The sequence below is a fragment of the Octopus sinensis genome, linkage group LG5 (assembly GCF_006345805.1).
Source record: "Octopus sinensis linkage group LG5, ASM634580v1, whole genome shotgun sequence".
Lineage (NCBI taxonomy): Eukaryota > Metazoa > Mollusca > Cephalopoda > Octopoda > Octopodidae > Octopus > Octopus sinensis.
Genome location: NC_043001.1, coordinates 56,362,583 through 56,372,200, shown reverse-complemented (window position 1 = coordinate 56,372,200; position 9,618 = coordinate 56,362,583). Strand labels below are relative to the sequence as shown.

Genomic DNA, 9,618 nt, shown 5'->3' with positions numbered 1-9,618 from the left:
ATTATATTATTAGTATATCTTTTGCTTGGGCATTATCTCAAGGTGTTCGGTCTACTTTCTGTTTCTCATCTTTTGGTATCGGTACATCGAATATTTCATAGAATACTTCCATGGGAATTTCTTCCTGATCCTGGGTATGCCTCTTCCTTAGTTGGTTTATATGTCTCCTATGTCCACCGCGTGATCCTTTAATTAGAAACATCGTCCTTCCAATTTTTCTGATAGCAAGGCCATTTTCCCAGCTTTCTGTACCGTTTCTATAGTTTTTGAAATGCCCTTTATCATCCTATCTCGATGTCTTTCATTGGCTCTTTTGTATTTCATTTACATCTTTTTTCCTCTGGTAATAGCTTATCAAAAATGGATTTTATTCTTCTTGCAAACATCACTTCTGCTGCAGACTTTCCTGAATTTGTACTTGTATTGGGGGTCACTCTGTATATTCTTAGGAATTTTGTCAGTGCTTCGTCGTTACTTAATTCAATCTTCGCTTTCCATAACGCTCTTTTAGAGGTGTCCACAAATTTTTCTACCTGCCTGTTTGGCCTCGGTGGTAGGATGGAGAGTGAAAATATGCTTTATCGCATGCCTTTTGCAGAAGTTCTTGAATTCATATCCAGAGAACTGCATTTATTTGAAACTAGCGTGTCAGCGACACCGTATCGCGCAAAGAATTCGTATAAGAACTTTATAGTTGTCTTAGAGGTTGGTCTATAGCTCCTTCAAACCTCCAGTCACTTAGTACAGCTATCTGCAACGATTAGGTAGTAAGTACCGTTTACCGGTCCGGCATAGTCAATGGGTAACCTAGACCATGGGTTCTCCGTCTCTGGCCACGATTGATGTTTTAACGGCGGAGCTTTATCCGCGAGCGCGCAACCTCGGTCCATGGACGGCCAGTAGACATAACCCTTCATCAGAGCCCTCATCTTTGCCATTCCTGGATGTCCGCTGTGAAAATGTTGCAATGCACCTTTTTGTCATGTAGGTGGAACCACCACTCTTTGAGCATACATCAGAGTACCATAGCAAATTGAAAAAACTACTGGCATCTGATTTTTTATTGTATTTATTTTTTAAAGCTTCTTTTATTTTCGTAATATACTCATCACCTAAACTTTCATTCTTATATCATGTGCCTTCACGGGTAGTTCTTGGATAACGTTCGTCATAACACTTTTAATTTCACTTTCTGCTGTACCCTTATCAGACGGGTAGTCAGGATGGGTATACTGGGCTACGTATATTTTACCCCAGTGCCGCTTTGATGACAAGCACTGATCTCTCATTCAATAATAATAATAATAATAATAATAATAATAATAATAATAATAATGATAATAATAATAATAATAATAATAATAATATAATAATAATAATAATAATAATAATAATAATAATAATAATAATAATAATAATAATAGCGCAAGCATGGAAGAGAAGATCAGGTAGGAATGTCACAGGACAGTTCGAGCAGTCCTAAAATCCGAGTTAAATGCCCGTAACTAGGTGTTAGCTATAAATTCTTTAGCAGTTCCGGTTTTTATTTGCAGTTTCAAAGTGTTGAACTGGAATATGAGCGAAGGAAGGAAGATTGACAGGAAAATCCGTAAGCTGCTGACTTGCAATAAGATGCACCACCCAAAGCAGACACAGATCATCTTTACCTGTCCAGAGCTCAAGGAAGTCGAGGCTTCCTGCCCTAGGTGTCAGGAAGACACACAGCAAGAAATGAAAACAGAATTGAAAGAAGATCCTAATGTAACGAAGAAGAAGAAGAAGAAGAAGAAGAAGAAGAAGAGAAGAAGAAGAAGAAGAAGAAGAAGAAGAAGAAGAAGAAGAAGAAGAAGAAGAAGAAGAAGAAGAAGAAAATTACAGACAATCCAATAACAAATGCAAGTTATTTTGTTTCTTATTTCTGGATTTTATGGTCCTTATCATCATGGTTGCTGTGGTTGTTGACCTTCTGGCCTTTCTGCATTTCTTGTTCCGTCATTTTGTCTCGTGTGTGTCTTTATGAAGTCCTTCGGGGATCCTGTGTTTTGATGCCACTATTTCAACACCTCAGCTGCCTGAAATTAATTGAATGCTTTAATTTGGAAATCTTGAAGATTTTTAATGAAAGAAACAACTAATTATTTCTTTTATTGTTGCAACTGATTATCATAAATATATTAGAAACTAGGAAACAGTCATTTTCTCTCTCCTTCTCTCTCTCTCTTTCTCTCTTCCTCTCTCACCCTGTCTTACTCTCTTTTTCTTCTCCGTCCCTCCGAATATCACTCTATCCCACTCACACGCCCTCCTTCACTTTCTTCTGTCTTCTGTTCTGCCTTCATTCTTTATCACACTTTATCTTCCAGCCTCGTTCTATTTCTCTCTTTTTTCTCTTTCAATTCTATCTTTCTTCTTCTCCTCTCATTTGCCTCTTCGTCTTTTTCTTCTCTATTCTCATATTTTTCTCTGCATATATTTGTTTCTATGTTTGTCTGTATTAGTTTTTCCTGTATCTGTCTTTCCCACTATATATCTTACTTACATATATTTCACACTCTATACCTCTCTTCATCTTGAACTATATCACTGTATTTCTCTTTCTCTCTCACGCTCTCATTTCTCCTTCCCCTCTGACTCTCTCTCTCTCTCTCCCTCTCTCTTTCTCTCTCTCCCGCATTCTGTTTCTCACACATAAGTACATTCCTCTAACAATTTCTGTCTCTTCATCTCATTCTTGTGTACACAACAATATTCTCAGAAGTCAGGTATAATAAAAAGTTTAAGATTTTTCGCCTGACCAACTGAAATCCTAAGTTCTCATTTCAATTTTCTTTAAAATTAGGAGGAACAAAGCACTCTTAACGTAGGAACAAGTTACTGATCGAAACTAGCTGTCATGAATGTGTTATATGTGAAAATTGTGTATCCACTGTTCTTAACCCCTCACTAATAGTGCTCTCATAATCAGTGTCACGTAGACAGATAAAGAGGGTATAGAGTAGCCGTTGAAATCCCTATATAGGCTAGAAACTACTCCAACTGCTGTCTCTTTTTTGATTTTACAAGATATTGTTTATAAAGACAAATTGTTTAGCCCTGGCTAAAACTCTAAAAATAAGGGGAGGTAATATTTTATCCTCACATAAACGCGGATGTTCTGTAAGAACAAATTATACTGCAGTAGATACCACCACAAAAACTCTCATACTGACTTTTGGTGCCAAATACACTCTTGTTTATATCGCTAGCGAGAAAATAAACAATTGTCACCTCCAGCGCCGAAACCTCCAGATCATGTGATTTCGACCGTCCTTCGTTTTGTCAGTGATGGACACTCAGTCGTTAGAGATAGTAATGATTCATCCCCTCTGCCAGCGATATATAGAATAACAGTGTCAGAACCGGTGATGGTGTCGCGATTAGATTGTTAGAAAATATATATTAGCGATATGTTCTGTGGTACAGCATTGAACCAAGATCTGTCATTGCAGCAGTGATCGATCAAACTACATGCTCGATTTGTCCAATTTTAAACCTTTGGTTATAGTGAATTTAAAAGGCCTACACAATTTCTGTTGAAATCTGATTAAACTAGTCCTGCTGACTACACAATTTCAATCCCAGAAATTATTGTATCTAAAGAAAAGTTGTTTATATCTGATCATGCGCACAACGTTCACTGAAAATTGATTGATAAAGACTATGGTGCATAGGATGACAATTGCCCTTAAAGTCATAGAAGAGTTAAATTTCGACTGCTGTGAGGCGAGTATTTATTCTTGCCAACAAAATCGATTACCAGTTTCCTCCGGATTCTGGATTTTAACTTAAAATCCGCCACTACCTATTTGTAGCTTCCTGCTCCCGATATCAGAATGTTGTTTTAAGTGATAATGGTTCAAACAGTATCACCGATAGTGCATGACCAACACACTTAGTTTTCTATGTGAGATCATATACAGCAACTGTCTTCAGCCGATGTTCCACAAAACTGTTGCGTACTGCGAGATTCTGAGATGGAATGGAATATGCTAGAATATTTAGAAATTAGGTGTTTCCAAGTACTGCATCCGGAGTACATTCGTTCGCTGCGTGTGATACTGCTATGTGCGTGTGTATTCCGTGTGTTTATGAGTGAATAGTGTGTGTGTTTATGTATGTGCATGTCTGTGAAGGAGTGTGCGTATCCCAGTTGTCAATTGGTCGGTGTATATGGCGTTTTCAAAATAGTGCATCCACGGTACATTTTTTTTGCTACGTGTGACACGGTTGTGTGCGTGTATATTATGTGTTTTTATGAGTGAATAATGTGTATGTTTATGTACGTATACGTATACAAGCAAGTGTGCGTAACACAGTCATCAATTAGTGTATGTATATATATATGGGGCTGTTGGATATTGTGTGCATGTATGAAACTGATATGCGTGTGCATATATTGTGTATGCGTGTGAAGCTATCTGGTGTATGTATGTGTTGTAGGAGGTGTATGTGGGTCGACCGGGATGAATGTGCCAGGTGGAATAGGGGTGGCAGGAGGGAGAGGTTGGGAGATGTGGGTGTGTCACTATATACATGCTACTGTGTGGGGGTGGGGTGGAGAAGTGGGAGTGTGAGTGCTAGCATGTGTCGAGTGGGAAGGTGTGTGTTTTTGCATGTGTGTGTGTGTGTGCATATGCTGTTGGGAAATAAAGGTGTGTGTGATGTAGGTAGTGTGTATAAAATGGTAGGGAAGGTGCGTGAGGGTTGGTAGACGTGGAGGGGCAGTGGAATGTGGGAGATGTATGTAAATGTGGGTAAAAGTGGGTTTAATTGAAGAGAGCTGAAGAATTGAGAGCATGAGGGACTGAGAAATGGGGAGAGAAAATAAATTCCTGCTCTCGATGTACGATCAACAGATCAGACACAGGAGAAGTTGGTTCGGATGACGGAGGGTGAAGTGGCGAACGATTAGTTACGACTGTGTCTCGAAGTCATAGTCGTCACTACCAAGCTGGCAGTAGCTAAGAACAAGGAGGTGCTCAAAAATCTTCCCGCAGACATAATAAAGAACGTAAGTGCCAGGTTCCTGAGCCTTCCTGCAGCCGTGGTGGAAATTGAGGGCTATTTTGAGTAAACTGTTATATCCCAATCATATGTTTTTGAATGGGATATCGTTTCCATTTCCTTTTATGCAAATTGTCGAACTTAGCCCAAAACACATTGTCCGTATGGGCTTCATATGTAAACATACATGTGTGTGCGGTGCACCAGGGTTTCCCTCTCCTAAATCTCATTAGAAATATATTCGTCATAGCTATCGTAATAAAAACACATCCCCAAAATTCCAAACAGTAGGATGGTTTCGAAACCAGTGTCGCGTAGTTATTAAATTATACATTTTAAACGCACAGCGATTATTGCACTTTATTATGCATAGATGTTATCTTCTTAGCACATTCAGAGGCACACACTACAGTAATATATATATAATATATATATATATAATATATATATATATATATATATATATATATGTTACATTATATGTATGTATGTATGTATGTATGTATGTATGTATGTATGTATGTATGTATGTATGTATGCATGTACGTATGACTGTATGTATGAATAATTGTGCGTGTGTGTGTATATACATACAAGCAGATAGATAGATAGATAGATAGATAGATAGATAGATAGATAGATAGATAGATAGATAGATAGATAGATAGATAGATAGATAGATAGATGCACTCGCACAACCACACACATTTATATATGCATATGTCTGTTCGTGTCTGAGTGTGTGGATATGTGTGTGTTTGTGTGTGTCTGTGTATACGTGTACATGTGTGCCTCTGTTAGCATTAGTGTAGAAGAAAGACATAAGTATGTATATCATACTTTCTATGTTCACTGTCATTCATTAAATCCTACACAAGAATATGATGCAAAAATTTGAAACGTGCTTTTAGTACATATTACATAAAAGCAAATTCTACCTGTAATAAGACTATTGTTACGTTTGTGCCTTCACTAGTATATGCATACATCCTTAACAAATATAATAATATAGAAACAAGATATCTTAATATCGATAAAAGATAGCATCGCATTCAAGAATATTACATCCACACGAGGTGCCTTAGTATCTATAGAGTATTATATTGATATAATAATACTACAATATTTTTTGATAATTCATAGAAGATAATATCTATACGGAAAATGCAAGCATATCTGTGTGGTAAAGTTGTTTGCTTCACAATCACGAGCTTCCCAGTTTGAATTCATTGGTCGAAATCTTGGTGCAAATGTTTTACTATCATAGCCTCTACAATTAAACCTGGTACATGAAAATGGTGTTAAAGTCCGTCGCATACGTGTGTTATATGTATATGTGTAATGGTATAACATTAAAACGAAATAACTATCTACAAATTCTTGGCTTATTGGAGACGGGTAATGTGTGTACCGCGTACTGCTGAATAGTTAAAAGGAAACATAACAGATTTTGCTCCAATATGGTAGTTATCCAATGACTGAAGACAGTGTAAAAGATGACACAGACTAAATCAGGGAATAAAAACTGAACTATATTAAACTTTATCTCTATTCGATTTGCATAAAAAAAATTTACAAGGACCATCATTGCTTTATAAAGCTTATTGGCATAATTTACCAAATATAAAAGTTAAATGCGAGAATTAATTCAATTGACAATAAGCTGATGCTGACGATGACTATGGCGAAGCTGGTGATGATGTAGATTAGGAGAAAGAGAAAGGAAGGGTCGCAGATGATGTTGATGATAGGAGCGACGTTCCTTAACTTGATACATTCATTCTTTCTCTCACCCACCCATATACTCCATCCATCACCTTAGCTTTATCTTTCTCTATCTCTCAGCACAGTCAACTCTGCTACACACACACACACACGCATATATATATATATATAATATATATATATATTATATATATATATATAGTAGACTAAAGTAATTGTTTCCATCGAAAACTACCGAGGAGATTTATCTATGCCATCCATCTTTCTCAAGTTCAGCAGAAGTCCTGATGAATAACAAAATATTTGGCGAAGTAAAAAACGTCTGTTGAGAAATTCTTCCCATAAAAATTTTAATCACAGAGTTTCCTTTATACGGAAAACAAACTGTTCAGCCAAGCATGAAATAACTTTGAAACGCAGATGTCTTTCAATAGTCAGAGACATTCACCGAAATATGGCCCCTGACATCATGAACTATGTAATTCATTGGTACAGGCGGCACAGATTTTTGCACACTCGCGCACGCGCGCACACACACACATAGATAGATATATAGATAGATAGATAGATAGATAGATAGATAGATAGATAGATAGATAGATAGATAGATAGATAGATAGATAGATAGATAGATAGATAGATAGATAGATAGGTAGGTAGGTAGGTAGAAAGATAGATAGATAGATAGATAGATAGATAGATAGATAGATAGATAGATAGATAGATAGATAGATAGGTAGGTAGGTAGGTAGGTAGGTAGGTAAGTAGGTAGGTAAGTAGGTAGGTATATAGGTAGATAGATAGAGAGATAGATAGATAGATAGATAGATAGATAGATAGATAGATAGATAGATAGATAGATAGATAGATAGATAGATAGATAGATAGATAGATAGATAGATAGATAGATAGATAGATAGGTAGGTAGGTAGATACTTATGTGCATATACACACACACACACACACACCTGCAAAAAACATATATATATATTGTAGAATAGTGGTTCTCGAAGTAAATCACATACTGCTATAAATAATACTAAATATTGGGTTGAAAAACCTTTTGAATAGAAAATGTTGAAGGCAGCTTTCTGTTTTCTTCTATTGAAAAGAGTTTTTCAATCCAATATTTGCATGCTATTATTTATAGCTGTATGTAATGTACTTCAAGAAGCATTATTTCAAAAATGATTATTTCTCACAAAAGTCTATAAAATTTTATGACATCAACGATAAATATTTGTGTGTATGTGTGCGCTGGCATGTGTGTATATCTCTATAAAGAGAGCGAAAGAAAAACATGGAAGCCGATAAACACAAGGAAATTTAAATGGAATATAAGATACAAGACAAACTTACCTCATCGTAAAAGCGTTAACTCTTTCCACATTGGTAACGGTGACGTCAGCAAGCCTATTCCCACCTATAAGACTGATGATAGTGCTGACTGCCACTGAACGTATAAGACACCATAGTTTACCTTGTATAAGATAATTTGTAAGCACAGAGTACCCCAAATTGTCCATAACATGGTAATTGCTTACGCTATAATGTTGTGTATAAATGTATAGGCACCACACTACGCACACACGTACTTTGGAAGTACGATTGGTTTTAATCGACTCTACCTTGCACACCTGAGCACCACGAAACAATCTACCGCCATGGACGAGGGAATACCCTATAACCTGACCTGGTCCATTCTTTGTAGCGGAAGCACCTACACTGCAGGTCAGCACGTTTGTCAATCACACCACACTGTATTGCGCAACGATGAGGCCACTCTACTAAATCGACTACTTATGTGTGGCGTCATAAATAGTACAAATCTTACACTACATAATTTTCACTGTATAAACTAGCCTCTTGTCCCATAGTCTCCCACTCCAACCCCATCTCTTATTAATGCGCCTGACTCTCTTCCTTTATATCTTGCTATCTCCATTCTGATTTTTACTACTTGCCTTTCCGCTGTTCTGTACTAACTTCCTATAACTCTAGCACAATAGACTTTAGAGTCTAGCACAATAGACTTTATCTACGCTCTCTTTGATTTTCAAGTGATATCCCCTGCCTGCTGTTTTCTCTTTAACCATCCCACCTCTCTAACCATTCCTTTTCCCCCCCGAACACTTTACTTGCTCCCCAATTCTATAAACCTTTATGAACTCTATAAACCTTTATATTTGTACAAACTGTTTTGGCATACGACTTTGCTATTCTTCTTCCAAAGAGGGTAGCCTCATTTAATCTAACAAATCATTCGCATCTATTACGTATGGACATAGTTGCGGCATAACCATGGTGCACTCGAAAACGGTGGCAAGTTAAGATTATTACATAACCTTGTATACTTTATTCTGTAATCTGTATTTTGTATTCCATGTTAATATCCGAATTAAAACTACTTCTCTTACTCTTTTACTCTTTTACTTGTTTCAGTCATTTGACTGCGGCCATGCTGGAGCACTGCCTTTAATCGAGCAACTCGACCATGGGACTTATTCTTTGTAAGCCCAGTACTTATTCTATCGGTCTCTTTTGCAGAACCACTAAGTGACGGGGACATAAACACACCAGCATCGGTTGTCAAGCAATGCTAGGGGGACAAATACAGACACACAGACATACACGCATATATATATATATATATATATATATATATATATATATATATATATATATATATATATATATATATATATATATAATACACATATATACGACAGGCTTCTTTTAGTTTCCGTCTACCAAATCCACTCACAAGTCTTTGGTCGGCCCGAGGTTATAGTAGAAGACACTTGCCCAAGGTGCCACGCAGTGGGACTGAACCCGGAACCATGTGGTTCG

General features: G+C 36.9%; 1 long non-coding RNA gene across 1 annotated transcript; it reads right to left on the bottom strand.

Moving 5' to 3' along the window:
* Window positions 1-1,887: 1,887 nt before the first annotated feature.
* LOC118763499 lies at window positions 1,888-8,229 on the bottom strand. The gene is made up of 2 exons (XR_004999258.1): window positions 8,128-8,229; window positions 1,888-2,072 (listed from the first exon to the last, which is right to left on the bottom strand). It is a non-coding gene; the product is annotated as an uncharacterized LOC118763499 (long non-coding RNA).
* Between the last annotated feature and the right edge of the window lie 1,389 nt (window positions 8,230-9,618).